The sequence below is a fragment of the Vidua macroura genome, chromosome 6, assembly GCF_024509145.1.
Source record: "Vidua macroura isolate BioBank_ID:100142 chromosome 6, ASM2450914v1, whole genome shotgun sequence".
Lineage (NCBI taxonomy): Eukaryota > Metazoa > Chordata > Aves > Passeriformes > Viduidae > Vidua > Vidua macroura.
The window spans coordinates 6,797,796-6,812,219 of NC_071576.1; positions in this window are offsets into that span (position 1 = coordinate 6,797,796).

The following is a 14,424-nucleotide window of genomic DNA, read 5'->3' on the forward strand; positions in this document are numbered from 1 at the left end:
TTTCCTCCATCACAGCAATGCAGAAAGCTCCCAGTGGCTCTGGAGTGCATATTTCCATTAAGGATTCAGTAGGCTAGTCACAGTCCAAAACAGTGCTCATTATTTCCTAAATCAAAGTTATTCACACTTCCAATTTTCCTTTACAATTCATTGGGGTTTTTTTTAATAAACTGTTGTTAAGGCCAGCACACTGTTGGTCAAAACCTCTGACTAGCTGGAGTAAGAGATAAGATTGTTGATCCTGTCTTCCAACAGCTGCTGCTGTACTTGGAGACACTCCCTAGCTGGTTATGACTTTTTTCCCCGCTAATGACTAAGTGTCATTGACTGGGGTAGGCAGCCAAAGACTTTCTTGAGATTTTTTTTTTTTTTACTAAAGGCTGTGCTCAGAAAAATCAATATTACAGAAAAAGCAACAGATCAACATTTCCCTTTACATAGAGAGGAGTTTCCATTTGCTTTATTTTATTATGTATCCCAGCCACAGAAGGATGGGCACTGAAATCAGGTGGATAACCTGCAGCCATGGAAGTTATACAATTTAGTATATTTATTTATATTATTTATAAAGTTATATATTTTATTATATATAATTTAGTATATTTTGCAAATTACAATATTTCTGCTCTTGTTTTGGTTCTTTAATTGAGAAGAAAGATTTACAACTGGTTGTACTGACCCACTCAAAGGTGTTTGTAAATAAAGTATGAACCACAAAGCTGTATCTACTCCTTTTTCTTACAGTTTTTCACCACAGCAGTGCCTCTTGGGCTTTTCCACTGAGTTTTTCAAACTCAAAAGCATCTGTGAACCATTTTGCCTGCTGCAGTGAGCCACGGGGTTTTGCATCTGGGAAGAGGAACAACAGTATAAACAATGCAAAATGAGACGAAGTCAAAGTCATTTTGGTTGGAAAAGCCCTCTAAGATCATTGATTCCAACCACTAACCCAGCACCACCAAGCCCACCACTAAACCGTGTCCCCAAGTGCCACATCTACATGTGCTTTTAACTCTTCCAGGGATGGTGACTCCACCACTTCCCTGGGCTGCCTGTTCCGATGGCTATCAAGCTCTTCAGTGAAGAAATTTTTCTTAATACTTCTCCACCTTTACAAAAGTTTATGTTTCTGGCGCAAGTGGTCTTGAATAAAATTGTCATGAATGACAATAGCCGTGGTCAAATGAGGCATCAAAACCACTAATTCTCAACAAGAGAGCTGGAATCGAGTGTAAGTACCTGAAGGGAGCCTGTAAGAAAGATGGAGAGGCTTTTTACAAGAACCTGGAGTGACAGGACAAGGGGGAATGGCTTCAAAATGAAAGAGAGTAGGTTTAGATTGGGTATTTGTAGAAAAAAATCTTTACTGTGAGGATGACTGAGGCCCTGGCACAGGTTTCCCAGAGCAGCTGTGTCTGCCCCATCCCTGGACATGCTTAAGGCCAGGTTGGATGGGGCTTGGAGCAACCTGGTCTGGTGGAAGGTGTCCCTGCCCATGGCAGGGGCTTGGAAGGAGGTGATTTCAGGTCCTTTCTAACCCAAACCATTCTATTGATTCCATTTCTATTGATGTTTGCTATAATCAGAAGCAAGGGGCCATGTGCACAGCCTTGCAAATTTTAAGTGGGAGAGAAACTTCCTACGAAAATCCTGACCAGAGTCACAGCCTGAAACACACTCAGCCAGAAGCCTTTGGTGACCACTGAGCCTCTCACCTCCCTGCTCCATACCCACACACAGATCCCACACCCTGTGGATATCCCACATCCAGCTCAGGGTTTTCCCCCTGTAACTGCTGTGGGTGCCTTACAGTGCCCAAAATCTCTTCCACCCAGCCAGGGGCTCCAGCACTGCCACAGAGGAGGACAGCAAGCTCCAGCTCATCAGGCCCTTGAAGAGGGCCGTGATCCTGTGTGGCTCTTAAAGAAGGTAACAATAGGCTCAAGCTGTTCAGGAGAGAAATACAAATAACTCCCTACAAGTACAAATAAGGCACATTCAAATGTGTTTAATTGTGCACGCCTGTCTGGAAGTCTGGCTCATCTTTCCTCTTTCCATTTCTCACTCAAGAGGGTCACCAGTGCCTGAAAACACTGATGTGCCAAGGAAGCCTTGTGGGGGCATGACTCTGCTCCACACAGACATTTTCCCTTCTGTCACTTGGCATAATTCAGTATGGGACTTGAAAATTCAAAATATAAACAAGAGAGATGAAACAGGGCCAATCATGTTGCAAGCAGAAGTCTCAAACCTTCCCAGTAAGTGAAGAATACCTCTCCTCTAGAAATACCACCAATTTATCCATTTTCAGCTTAACCAGAATGATTTCTTTGCAGCTTTTAACCTATGAGGATATTGGGGCAAAAATACCATGGTCAAATATACATGTATGAGACTATAAAAAGACTCAGTGCCTCACAATACACAATTTATCAGCAAGTTTCTCCCATCTCCTAGTTCTCCTATTCCTGTGAATTGCTTATTGCTTTTCTTTCTTCCTCAGGATCATTTTCTCCTGTAACTTTGTTATTTTTAACATTTCTTTCACAGTTAAAAATACTTCAGGGTATTTAAGTATCACTCTAAGAATGACAGAACTGTCCCCTGTATTGTCCTTTAGTGGCTTCTGGTTATTCCCATGTTCCAGGATGCACCAAGTTACTGCAGCTTTTTCCTGAAATTTGATAAATCATACACCTGAGCTAAACAAATAGAAAAAAGCCAGGAATTTATGAGAGTGAGGAGGGCATGATCCTTTCAGAGAATTACTAAACTGAATTAACAAGAGTGACAATTTCTTAACTAGGAGGGAAAGCAGGGAGAAGAATTCAATGAAAGTTAATATTCCTGGCTAAAGAGTTGAAAGATCTATTCTGCATTTTGTCAATTATTTTGAGGAAGAAAAAAATTAAAATAAAATTGTATAAGTATATGAAAATACACTCAAATATATGAAATATATGAAAGTATATATGAGTATGAAAATATTTGTGATGCTTTAGTAAATGAGGAGATGACATCTCTTGTGAAAGAAACACAATCTTAATTTTAGTGTTTCCTGTGCTGTGGCCTTGTGTGGTGTAGGCAAGTTGCTGAATGGTTAATTTTGACCTCTGCCATTATAATGTACCTTATTTCTAATTGGAATTATGTCCAATTTTGGCTCCCAGACATTCATCCTGTCATATGTTGATTACTGTAATAAATATTATCATTACTGAATTTATTCCTATATGCAAACTAAAGATCAGAGTCTGCAGTGCTCACAGGCTGTTTCAAGCAGGATAAGCAGCCTCTTAAAATCTTCTGTCTTCTCTCCTGTGGTTTCCCAGCCCAGGAGAGGGGAAGGACTGCAGGGTCAGTGGAGAAGAGGTCCTGCAGCCAGGCTTGTACTTTTGGGGGTTGATTTTTCCCCCTGTACATTATGACCTCTGCAAGGAAAATACTGATGAGTTTAGGCATCCCACTCTGGTAGTCATCCCACCAAACCTGAATTCAGCAGTTCTCACAGATGTGTGGCAGGATTAGATATTCATATTCTTGGCTGTTAATTAATTTTACTACTAATTGTGGTGCCTTCAGAGAAGCCTCTGTTGCAAAAGAAATTTTAAGCAGGCTTAAGTCTGGATGTTTCTCACATGTAAATAGATCTCAGTGGCACACAGGCTGTATTAAATACTGCATTTGAGCTAAAGCACCTAGAGAAAGACAATTCCTTGTAGTGAGCTGAAGCCAGGTGCCCACCAAGCCACTCTGAGTCCCCTCCTTCAGCAGGATGGGGACAAGGGGAAATAAGATGGAAAAAAACTCATGGGTCTCGATAAAGGTAGTTAAATAAAGCAAAAGCAAAGGCCATGCTTGGAAGCAAAGGTAAACAAAGTATTTATTCCCTACTTCCCACCAGCAGGCAGGGTCCAGCCACTTCCTGGGAAGTGCTTCAGCATGCAGCAGCTGTAAGGATGGAATGCCCTCCCTCCTTCTCCACTCTCAGTTGTTATTGATGACCAGGCACCAAATGGTTTGAAACATCCCTTTGGTCACTTGGGGTCAGCTTTCCTGGCTGTGTCCTCTCCCAAATCTTTGTCCACCTGCAGCCTCCTGATGAGGGGAGGATGCTGGAGAGGCAGCTCGATGCTGTGGAGTGCTGGGCAGCAGCAGCCAGAGCAGCAGAGTGTTATTTATCAACACCTTCCCAGCCGCCAGTACACAGCACAGCCCTGTGAGGGCTGCTGTGGGCATAATTAACTCCATCCCAGCCAGACCCAGCACAGCACAAAAAACATCTTCAGCCTTCCCGTGGTGGAGGCTGTGAACACTCTCAGCCATTTCAGACCCGTCCTAGTTTCCAAGAATGATGATTTTAAAGGGATTGTCAGTGCCCTTAGGGCAGTAAATACAACACTGCTAAAGTGTTGGTAAGCAAACTGAGCCGCAGGAGAGATCCATGGTTTTTCAAACTCAAATGAAATGAAACAGACTTGGTTTATCATCTCTTCCTACATAATGCACAATGGCAGCAAGCACAGACGGGCTCCTGCACACACTTCATGCTGTATCCCAAGTGTGTGTGGTCTTAAGAGCTCCCAAAATTTCAAAAACCCACACAGGAACGCAGCAGGGAAGTCAAGTCACTGCAGCAGAGGACAGAAGGCAACAGCCCCTGTGTGCCCCATGGTCTCTCATCTCACACCATCTCCTTCCATATCGCCCTCAGCCTCCTGTTCTTGTTCTCCCATCCAGCTCTTTAAGGACAAAACATACAAAAGAAAACACCAAAAGCTTGCTTCACTGCCACCCATGGTAAAAAGCCTCCATTCATCTTTATCTTGGGGCTGCAGAGGATCACAGCCTGGATTTTTCAGAGGGCAGAGCCTGGTAAAAGTCCTTGCTCAGGGGAGAGGAGTTGGGCTAAGCACAAACTTCAGCCCCACTGCCCCCATCCCCAGGCCCAGCCCCTGCTGGACTGGCACAAGAGGTTCCCTGCCTGTGCTTCCCTTCCCCTCACACTCATTAGCAAGGAAAACAGAGCTGGCAGCAATCCCAGCACTGCGTTTGCTAAATGGATCTATTAAAATGTAAACAGAGATCATGTTGCAGGGCATCATCATAAAACACCGTGGGTGACAGCTCAGCTGGTTCCCAAACGCTGGCTGGGCTCCTCCTGCACATCCCAGTCCCAGCTCTCCTGACTCTTCCTCCTCTCTCCAAACATTTGCCCACTGGGTTTTTTGAAGGCTCGTCATTATCTGTCAGTGCCCTGCAGCCTCACACCAACAGGAGCCTCGCTGCATCTCCAGCAGGTTTTGGAGCTGTACAATCTCTCTGAGGCTTTCTGCTTTAGGAAAACAGAAATTACTGAAATAAGGGCCTCCTCAGAGGCCCCTTGCCATCCCTTCAGAAGCCCTTGAGTTTGCAGTTTAGCATTGATGGAGCACAGGACAGGCCACACGAGTTACACCTGTCCTCCTCCTGCCTGATACACATCTAGGAGGAGTTTTATCACCCCTTTGTCTGACTTCCAAATGAACGTTTTCTTGCTCTCTCCCCTGCTGCCCCTCCTCGCTCTCTCTCGCCAGGGGCTCTCAGGAAACCACCAAGCCTTTGCTTTATTCTCTTTCAAGAATTCTTTAAAATCGTGTGTTCATTCTCCTCCCTGCCTGCTAGTTTGCAAAAGCTTGACAGAAATTGGAAGGGGCTGGGGAAAGGTTGGGGGTTTCTGGTTTGATGACCTTGACTTGCATTGCTGCTGTTCTCATCTCTTTCCCCTTCCCCGAGTGGTTTATTCCCTCAGTACATCAGCTGTGTGCCTCTCTCTGTCCCCTGGGGTTCCAGACCAAATCTTTAAATTAACAAAATAAATTACCCCTGGTGATGACTTTATAAACTCCACAAGAGGCCAAAGCAGCAGCAGCCTTGTGGAGCAGAGGGGTGGAAGAGAGACAGGCGTTCTTGATTCTGACCAGCTCTGGCACAGATTTCTTATGTGCAGCTGGGGAGGTTTTTGCCTCACTTTCCCTCTCTAAAATGAAAAATACAACATCCAGTCCCTGTTTGAGACACTCAAAGGACAAGCTCTCTGGCAGGACAATCCACTGTTTATCCACAAAACACCACAGGCAGCATGTACAGAGCTGTTCGTCCATGCAGGAAAACCTTGGGCCCTGCTGGTCACAATGAACACCACGAGCAGGTGGGAACACGTCAGAAAAAAGTCAGTGGCACTCAGAGAAGACTTTCCTAAGGAAGCTAAAGAGAGATGCTGTTTTGTACCATTTTCTAAAAGCTGATACAATATTTTTAATGGGTTTCAAGACCATTCTGCTCATAAAATATATAGTAATTAAACCCTCCTGATGGAACAAAATGCGTATTTTTTGTATTTAAAAAAATCCGTGCTTTTAGAAACCTAGATTCCATTTGGATTCTAAAGTTTAGAGGTTTTAATTTCATTGCTTGAGAATAACTATGTAACATAACTTTAAAAATCATCCGGTTTATTTTAGTTATACTGGAGATAGTGGCGGGGGGGAAACCCAGCTTAAATCCTGTCTAAAATCTGGGAAAAGTAATCCTTGAGTGACAGAGGACCATTTTCTTCCAGGAGACTACCAATAGTTTATTATTCCAAGTATATATTTAGACTATTCCACTTAACACAGTTGCTTTAATGTCAACCATATTAAAACCTTTCTGATAGCTGTTGGCATTCATAAGTGATTCCAAGCTCCAAAAAGTGGAGCAAAGTGCCTGTCAGACCACCATCTGAGCAGGGCTGCTCACACCTGATCCCTCTGCACATTCCAACAGGGAACAGGGCAGGTGGGCACAATGCCCTGCACTTCCCACTCTTCTTTCAATATCCTGCGTGAAGCCCCACAGCCCAAAATGTCAGGGAGCAAGAGAGTGCTCTTGGAGCACTCAGTAACATTCTTGCAGTTTGGGATTAAAAATATTTATTTTAAAACAGCATGTTTCCTGTTTCTTTGGGGCTGTCCCAGTGCTTGTGTGGTGAGCCAGGGAGGTGGAATTTTCCTGGTAACTGTCGGGTTCACCTTTGCCTAAAGAACAGAAATTGTTTGAGATCAAGAAGAGCAAGGCAGGGAACAGGAGGTTCTTAGAGATCACAGAACCACAGAATCACTGTGGCTAGAAGAGAGCTCTAAGATCATTGAGTCCAACCATCAACTCAGCACTGCCAAGGCCACCACTAAACCATGTCCCCAAGTGCCACATCTCCACCTTTTAAATTTCTCCAGGGATGGCAACTCCCCCACAGCCCTGGACAGCCTGTTCCAATGCTTGACAACCTTTTCTGGCAAGAATTTTTTTCTTACATCCAATCTAAATCTCCCCTGGTCCAGTTTGAGGCCATTTCCTCTTATCCTGTCCCTTGTTCCCTGGGAGCAGAGTCTGATCCCCACCTGGCTCCACTCTCCTGACAGTGACAGGTTCTCCAGGCTAAACACCCCCAGTTCCCTCAGCTGCTCCTCACCAGACCTGTGCTCCTGCCCCTTCCCCAGCTCTGTTCCCTCCTCCAGACTCACTCCAGCCCCTCAGTGTCTTTCTTGCAGCGAGGGGGCAGAACTGGACACAGGCTTTGAGGTGTGGCCCCTCCAGTGCCCAGCTCAGGGGGACAATCACTGCCCTGACAAAGACCAGGTGCCGCTGGCCTTCTTGGCTACCTGGGTTCTGCTGTCTCAAGTGTCAGTTCAGTAACACTCTGTTTTGTAGTAAGATGACATCAGATTGCACAGGAAGTTAAAGCATCTCTAAAAAAAAAATAGGGAAAAGAATGGGAGAGACACGAACACAGCAGCAACTGCTCTCAGCTCTTGCTCCTCCTGCCAGCCACACATGCAGGATTTACTCTCCTGGACCTTGGAATTTGAGCCAGCAGAATGCTCTGGTTGACACCCACAGGAGCTGTGCAGAGCTCCCTGTGGCCTTTCTCCCCTGAGCTCCTGAGCGTGGCCCAGGTGGAAACGCAGGATCCACAGGGAAAAGCTGCGCCATGGCTGAACTCGCCCGGCGGGGTGGAAAACACGTTAAGAACTGGAGGGGTCTTGTATTTTGCAAACAAAAGGAAGTTCATTTCCTCTATTAGCTCACCATAGCACCACTATGTGCAAAAACACGCCTGGAGCTCTTGAAATACCTTCACTTATTTCTGCATCTATCAAATTTATTTATAGAGCCATCTGGAAAACACTGGCTCTTCATTTACAAGATACTGTGGAGCTTTTTGGAATTGTTGCACCAACAAAACTCTCTAAAAACACCCCCACCTACAGAAATTGTCAACTATAATCAAATCTCAGGATTTTTTTTGTGTGTCTGTGTCTTTAAAGAGTATTGACAAGGCAGTTAAAACTGCTGTATTAATGCATAAATAGGTAATTATCCACGTGTTAATTCTGCCATGCTAGTAAATTTATTAAATGTGTCTAATAATAAATCAGCAAATGGGTCTAATACACACCCCTGTAAGAAACCACAAATACTTCAGCTATGTCTCGTTTAAATGCAGTCCTGGGGCATTCTAACAGTTTAGAAAATAAATGGGAGCAAATTTTTCGATGAAATAGAATAAACCTGCTGACTTAGAACATCTGAAACAAAAGTGAGGTGAAGCCTGGGAGACAGGAGTGTCCTGGCTGGCAGGTGGGGACAAGAGAGGGAAGAGCAGCTCTCACCTCCTGCACATGGCCCCGAGCTCGCTCGGAACAACTGAGTTACAGCTCACTCACTGTCTAGGCATCCTGGCAATAAACCACAACAGAAATGTTAAAATAATAACACTATTAAGAATAAATAAGGATTTGGGCTTATTTTAGCCAAAATGTTTTAACAAAGCACCACTATTCATTCCTTGGCATGTGGTGGGATGCCTGTGTGCTCCTATTACTGCATTCCTGAATTGCCTTCATACTTTCTCCTGTTTGCAACAGTTAGGACTCCATAAATTCAACCCAACTATAAGAATTAATTCCAACAATGATTTAATCTACCTGTGGCTTTAATACCACACACATCTAGACAGCTGCACAAGATCTTTAGTACTGCCATGTTGATGGGTTGCTATCTCAAGGTATCCTCCTGACCCATACAGCATTATGTCTTCATTTTGATAAATGAGGTTGTTTTCTAAAATGCTCATTCCTTTCTAATAAACACTAGGCTGTCCAGTGCTGGCCTCAGCCAGTCTTTGGTTTTTGGGGTGTGAAGCACAACCACCATCCTAATTGATCCAAGGAACATCCCCCTGTTTATGCTGACCCCTCATGTATCAGTCTTAAATTGAGGTAATTCACCCAGATCATTGCTAGAGTGAAGCCCTGAGCCTTCCTTCAAATGATGCCCAGATTACTGTTCAAAAACACTGCACACTGCATTCTCTAAATGTCTGAGTGAAAAACCTTTACAGGAACCTTTGAGATTTCCATGTACCAGTCAGAGTTCCCAACAGAAAAGTGTGTCAGCCTCAGTTTCTTCAAGACATATCTGTCTACCTTCCTGCCTTCATTTTTCATGTATCTGCATTTCTGAAATCAAAGACAAAAATCAGAACCACTGTACTTGGTCTATGGGCATTGCTCTCCAGACTTCCAGTAAAAGTTAAGGGAGCCACTTCCAACTGTTTGGCCTGCTATGTGTGTATTCAATTTACTTAATCTGGCCCTGAAGTAGTGAGGGCTGGCATGCATTGCACTTGAAGGTATTCAACTCCTTTAAAAATCAAGAATTCCTGTATTAAAAACATCCAGAAAACTGGACTCTCAGTCTCTAAAACTGCTTCAGCTTTTATCTAATATACTTTCCAAATCAGTAATATCAAATATATTACCTGGGATGCAAAAGTCCTTCAGTGGCCTACTGTGTATTTTGAGTTATTGGACCTTCTTTTTTCCCCACTTTCAGGACACTTCTCCAAATGATCATTTTAAATCACCACTGAGAGCTCTCCTGAACTCCTCCCAGCATCTCTCACTGCCAGTTCTGAGGTCCTGCAGCCAAAGGCTGCTCAAGTATGGCTGTTCACCTTTATGGGATTGCAGCTCCATCAAATCTTTAGTCAGAGCACGAGAGAGTAAGACTGAAATTGCTATTCAAAATGTAATCTAGTCCCTTAAAAATATTGGTGCCAAGATTGCAGGAAGAGTATACAGAATAGCATTTTCTGACATTCTATTTCCATAAAAGTAGATAACTTTCAAAATATAGGTTTCAAAGTATCCAAAGGCACGAGGAGGAAGGCTGGAAGAAACACATATGTAGAAATCCCAGCAGGGCAGAACAGCCTGTCAGGAAGCTGAGGCCACGCCTGCAGTGGCAGCAACTGCAGATAACTCCTCTCCCCTTAGCCAATACACCTGTGCCAGGTCAGAACTGGTGCAGATAAAGGAAACAGAAACCAAGAAGTTATCAAAGATCCTCAGAATTGGTTGATAGGTTATCAGCAAATAACTCTGCTATGGAAGCAGGGAGATGTATAATCACCCCAACTGCAGCCAAGTTCACAGACTGAATTGCTGCCTTTAGTTGTCTTCTCCACACCAACTCCTGCCCTCCAGTTTTTTCATGGTACTTGGAATCCCCAAATCCATTGGTTCCTGCAGAGCAGGGAGAGCAAGAGTGGCTCAACCAGTGCTCTGCTCACTGCTCCTGAAAGTAAAGAACACCCCGCCCTGGTGAGTGAACACCTTCTGCCTCTCACACACTTCACTGCCAAATCACACAGACAATCTCATAGACAAACCCCATCTCACAGTCAAACAGGAGCTGGCTTTTATGCTTAAAGGCTGTTTATGTCTTGCATAATTTATTTGAGGTCCTATCCTGCTTACATCAAGCTCAAGAATAAGCTGTTACATGTGTTTCAAAAGGTAGAGGGTCCAGCTCCTTATCAAGGAGCTTCGCTGGAGAGATGCCCTGTCAGAGGGTCAGCTGGGGCCAACCTCCCCTTTTTCTTCCCCCTCTCTCTGCTTCCCACTCTCCATTTGATGTGGTTGGAAGTGCAGAGTCCAGCAGATCATGCACAGGGCTCCCAGAGGAAAGGAACAGGACTCATCTCTTCAGAAAAGCAGGTGCCAACACAACTTGCCACTACCCTGTCCAAAAAGAGACCAAGAAGCCAAACAACAGAAGACCATTTTGAAGGGGTGAAGAGAAAAAATTCCAAATTAAGCACAGCAGATGATCTTTAGGAGATGGGCAAGCGTGTCAGTTCTTTCAGGAGTACAAAAGTTTTGCTGATGGATTGACAGTGCAATTAAGTGCATCCATACCCAACCCCTCCTGACAGAAGGGAGCCTCTCCCCAAAACACAAATATTTAAGGGTGAGTGCCAGGAGGATGGGACCAGGCTCTTTTCAGTCACAGGACATGGGGCAATGGGCAGAAACTGATGCACAGGAAGTTCCATCTGAATATGAGGAAAAACTTGTTTGTTGTGAGGGTGGCAGAGCACTGGAACAGCTGCCCAGAGAGGCTGTGGAGTGTCTTGGAGACATTAAAACTTTGCCTGAACACAATCCTGTGCAACCTGCTCTAGGTGAACGTGCAAGAGCAGGGGGTTGGACCAGATGATCTCCAGACGTCCCTTCCAACCCCAAGCAGTCCAGGATCCTGTAAAACACAAGATGCAGCTCCAGGAGCATGCAGGGGCTGAGTCAGCACTTCCCATGACAAAATGCACTGCTTCACACAACATTCTGACCCACAGAGCCACAGCATGGCAGAAGCCAAGAGAAAGCTGTCACTTGGAACAGTGTAAAGCTTGCATTTTGTGTCTTTAAAACGTTTTACTGTATCAGCTTCTCTGCTAAGGGATATTTGAATGTAGATATGCAGTTTGAATACACAGGACATGTGCCATATACAATCTGACCACAGAATAGCTTATGGCTGGCAACTGGCTAAATATATTCCACCCAGAAATGAATTCACAACTTTAGATTTGTCAAATAATTTCCAGCTCAACTCCGAAGTGTGGGGAACATCCTACACTCAAGTAAATGATGAAGTTATCCACAGACTGTGGGATGCCATCCTGAATGTCTTTTACTTGAAAAACAGTGGTGAGCATGCAAGTACTGCACTTACATTACAGAAACAAGAGAAAGAAATAAAGAGTACATTTCAGGACGTGCCAAATGCAAGTAAGTTAATTTTCATGTGTTTACAGCAGGATAATCTGCTGCTCAGATATATCATACAGCAGGTTTACTATAAACTCTGAATAAAATTGAACACTGTCTTTTGCATTTAAGTAGTCTATCTGGATTTTCATTTACTGGAACAAACCTGACACTGCTTCCGGAATGAGAGGTTCCCCCGGGGTTAAACAATTCACACAGTGATGATTTCCGAAAGCTACTTGCACACAGCTTTAATTACGTAAGTTTTATAAAGGTCAGAGCTGGACTCCTGCAAGGCCTTTGACACAGTCCCCTCCTGCATCCTTCTGAACTGGGGAGAGATGGATTTGATGATGGGCTCTTGGGTGGATGAGGAATTGGTTGGATGGTGACATCCAGAGGGTCATGGTCAACAGCTCAGTGTCCAGACAGAGGTCAGGGGTCTGTACTGGGACCAGCACTGTTTAATGAATGGCACAGACAGTGAGATCCAGTGCAGCCTCAGCAAATCAGCAGATGACACCAAGCCCAGAGGTGGTGCTGACACTCCTGAAGGATGAGATGCCATCCAGAGGGACCTGCACAAGCTCAAGGAGCAGGACCACAGGAATTTCATGAGGCTGAACAAGACTAAGTGCTGGTGATGTGCCTGGGCCAGGGCAGCCCTCAGTATCAATCCAGGCTGGGGATGAAGGGATCTAGAGCAGCCCTGCCAAGAAGGACTCAGTGCTGCTGCTGGAGAGGTTGGCCGGGAGCTGGCAGGGTGTGCCTGCAGCCCAGAAAGCAAATCCCATCCTGGGCTGCACCCCCAGCAGCGTGGGCAGCAGAGCCAGGGAGGGCATTCTGCCCCTCTGCCCCTCTGCTGAGAGCCCACCTGCAGTGCTGCATCCAGCTCTGGGACCCCCAGCACAGGAGAGATGGTTCAAAGGAGGCCACAGAGATGCCAGAGCACCTCTGCTGTGAGCACAGGCAAGAGAGCTGGGGGTGTGCAGCCTGGAGAAGGCTCTGGATAGACCTTATCACAGTCCTTCAATATCTGAAGGGGGCCTATGGGAAAGATGGGGACAAATGTTTTAGCAGACCCTGCTGGCATGGGACAAGGGGTAAAGGTTTTGAACTGAGAGGGTAGATTCAGATTATAGATAAGGAAGACTTTTTTTACAATGAAGGTGGTAAAACACTGGCACAGGTTGCCCAGAGAGGTGGTGGATGCCCCATCCCTGGAAATATTCAAGGTCAGGTTGGATGGGGCTCTAAGCAACCTGGCTGAATTGAAGATGTCCCTTCTCCTTGCAGGGGGTTGGATTAAATGGCCTTTAAAAGGTCCCTTCCAACCCAAACCATTCAATGATTCCATGATTCAGAGTTTCTTACCAATGCTGAAGCCAACTTGGAAATGTCAAAATTACCCTAAGAGATTAAATACTGTCAGACACATTAATCTGATTTTGAGTCTATTATTATTTATGTGATCACACGTGGATTCTGCCTGTGCTGTGGTCTATGAAATAGTGTCTGCAGCCTACAGAAGCAAGCAGTGCTAATTACTTGTTCACATGTGGCTTCCATCTATGTTTATTTTGTGGGTATTAACCTGAAATTAAGTCAACACAAAAGAAAAAGAAACAACAAAATTGAGTATTTTCAGAAGCAACATAAGCCTCAGTCTCGTGGCAGCTGCTGTGCCTTTGCAGAATTTTAAGATACAGACACACATTTTTTTCCCTTCTGCTGCTATTTCTGTTATGCACGTAAAAGGGAGAAATCAGCTTCCCAGAGAAAGTAATGGCTTCAGCTGTGACTGATACAGAACAAATCAATATCCACCTAATCCAGAAACAAGACAATAGGCACAGGTTGTACACTGCAAACTCTTCAGGCCCAGAACTCCCACCTCTGCTGCTTTAATTCAGAGGCAGCTGGCACAGCACACTGGAATTTCACTCAGCAGACACTTGAAAGCAAGTGGAGGCAACCACAAGCTCCTTCTCTGTGCATTTCTCTACGTGCACACAAACCTGTCTTCAAGACATCAAGCATGAGACAGACCCAACGACTTTACTCCAATGAATGTGTCAAGATACAAGGAAAAAAGTGGATAAACATCTAAAAAGCAAGTTATACACTGAGTACCTGCAATGAAATGGGTCTCAGAACCATCCTTCAGTCCCCCAGCCCCAATTTGGCACTGAATCAAGTCAGGCCCTTGAGAGCTTTAAAGTGAATTCAGAGTCTGAAGCTCTTGTTCCACTCAGTTGGGATAATAAATCTTGAGAGGGCACATGAT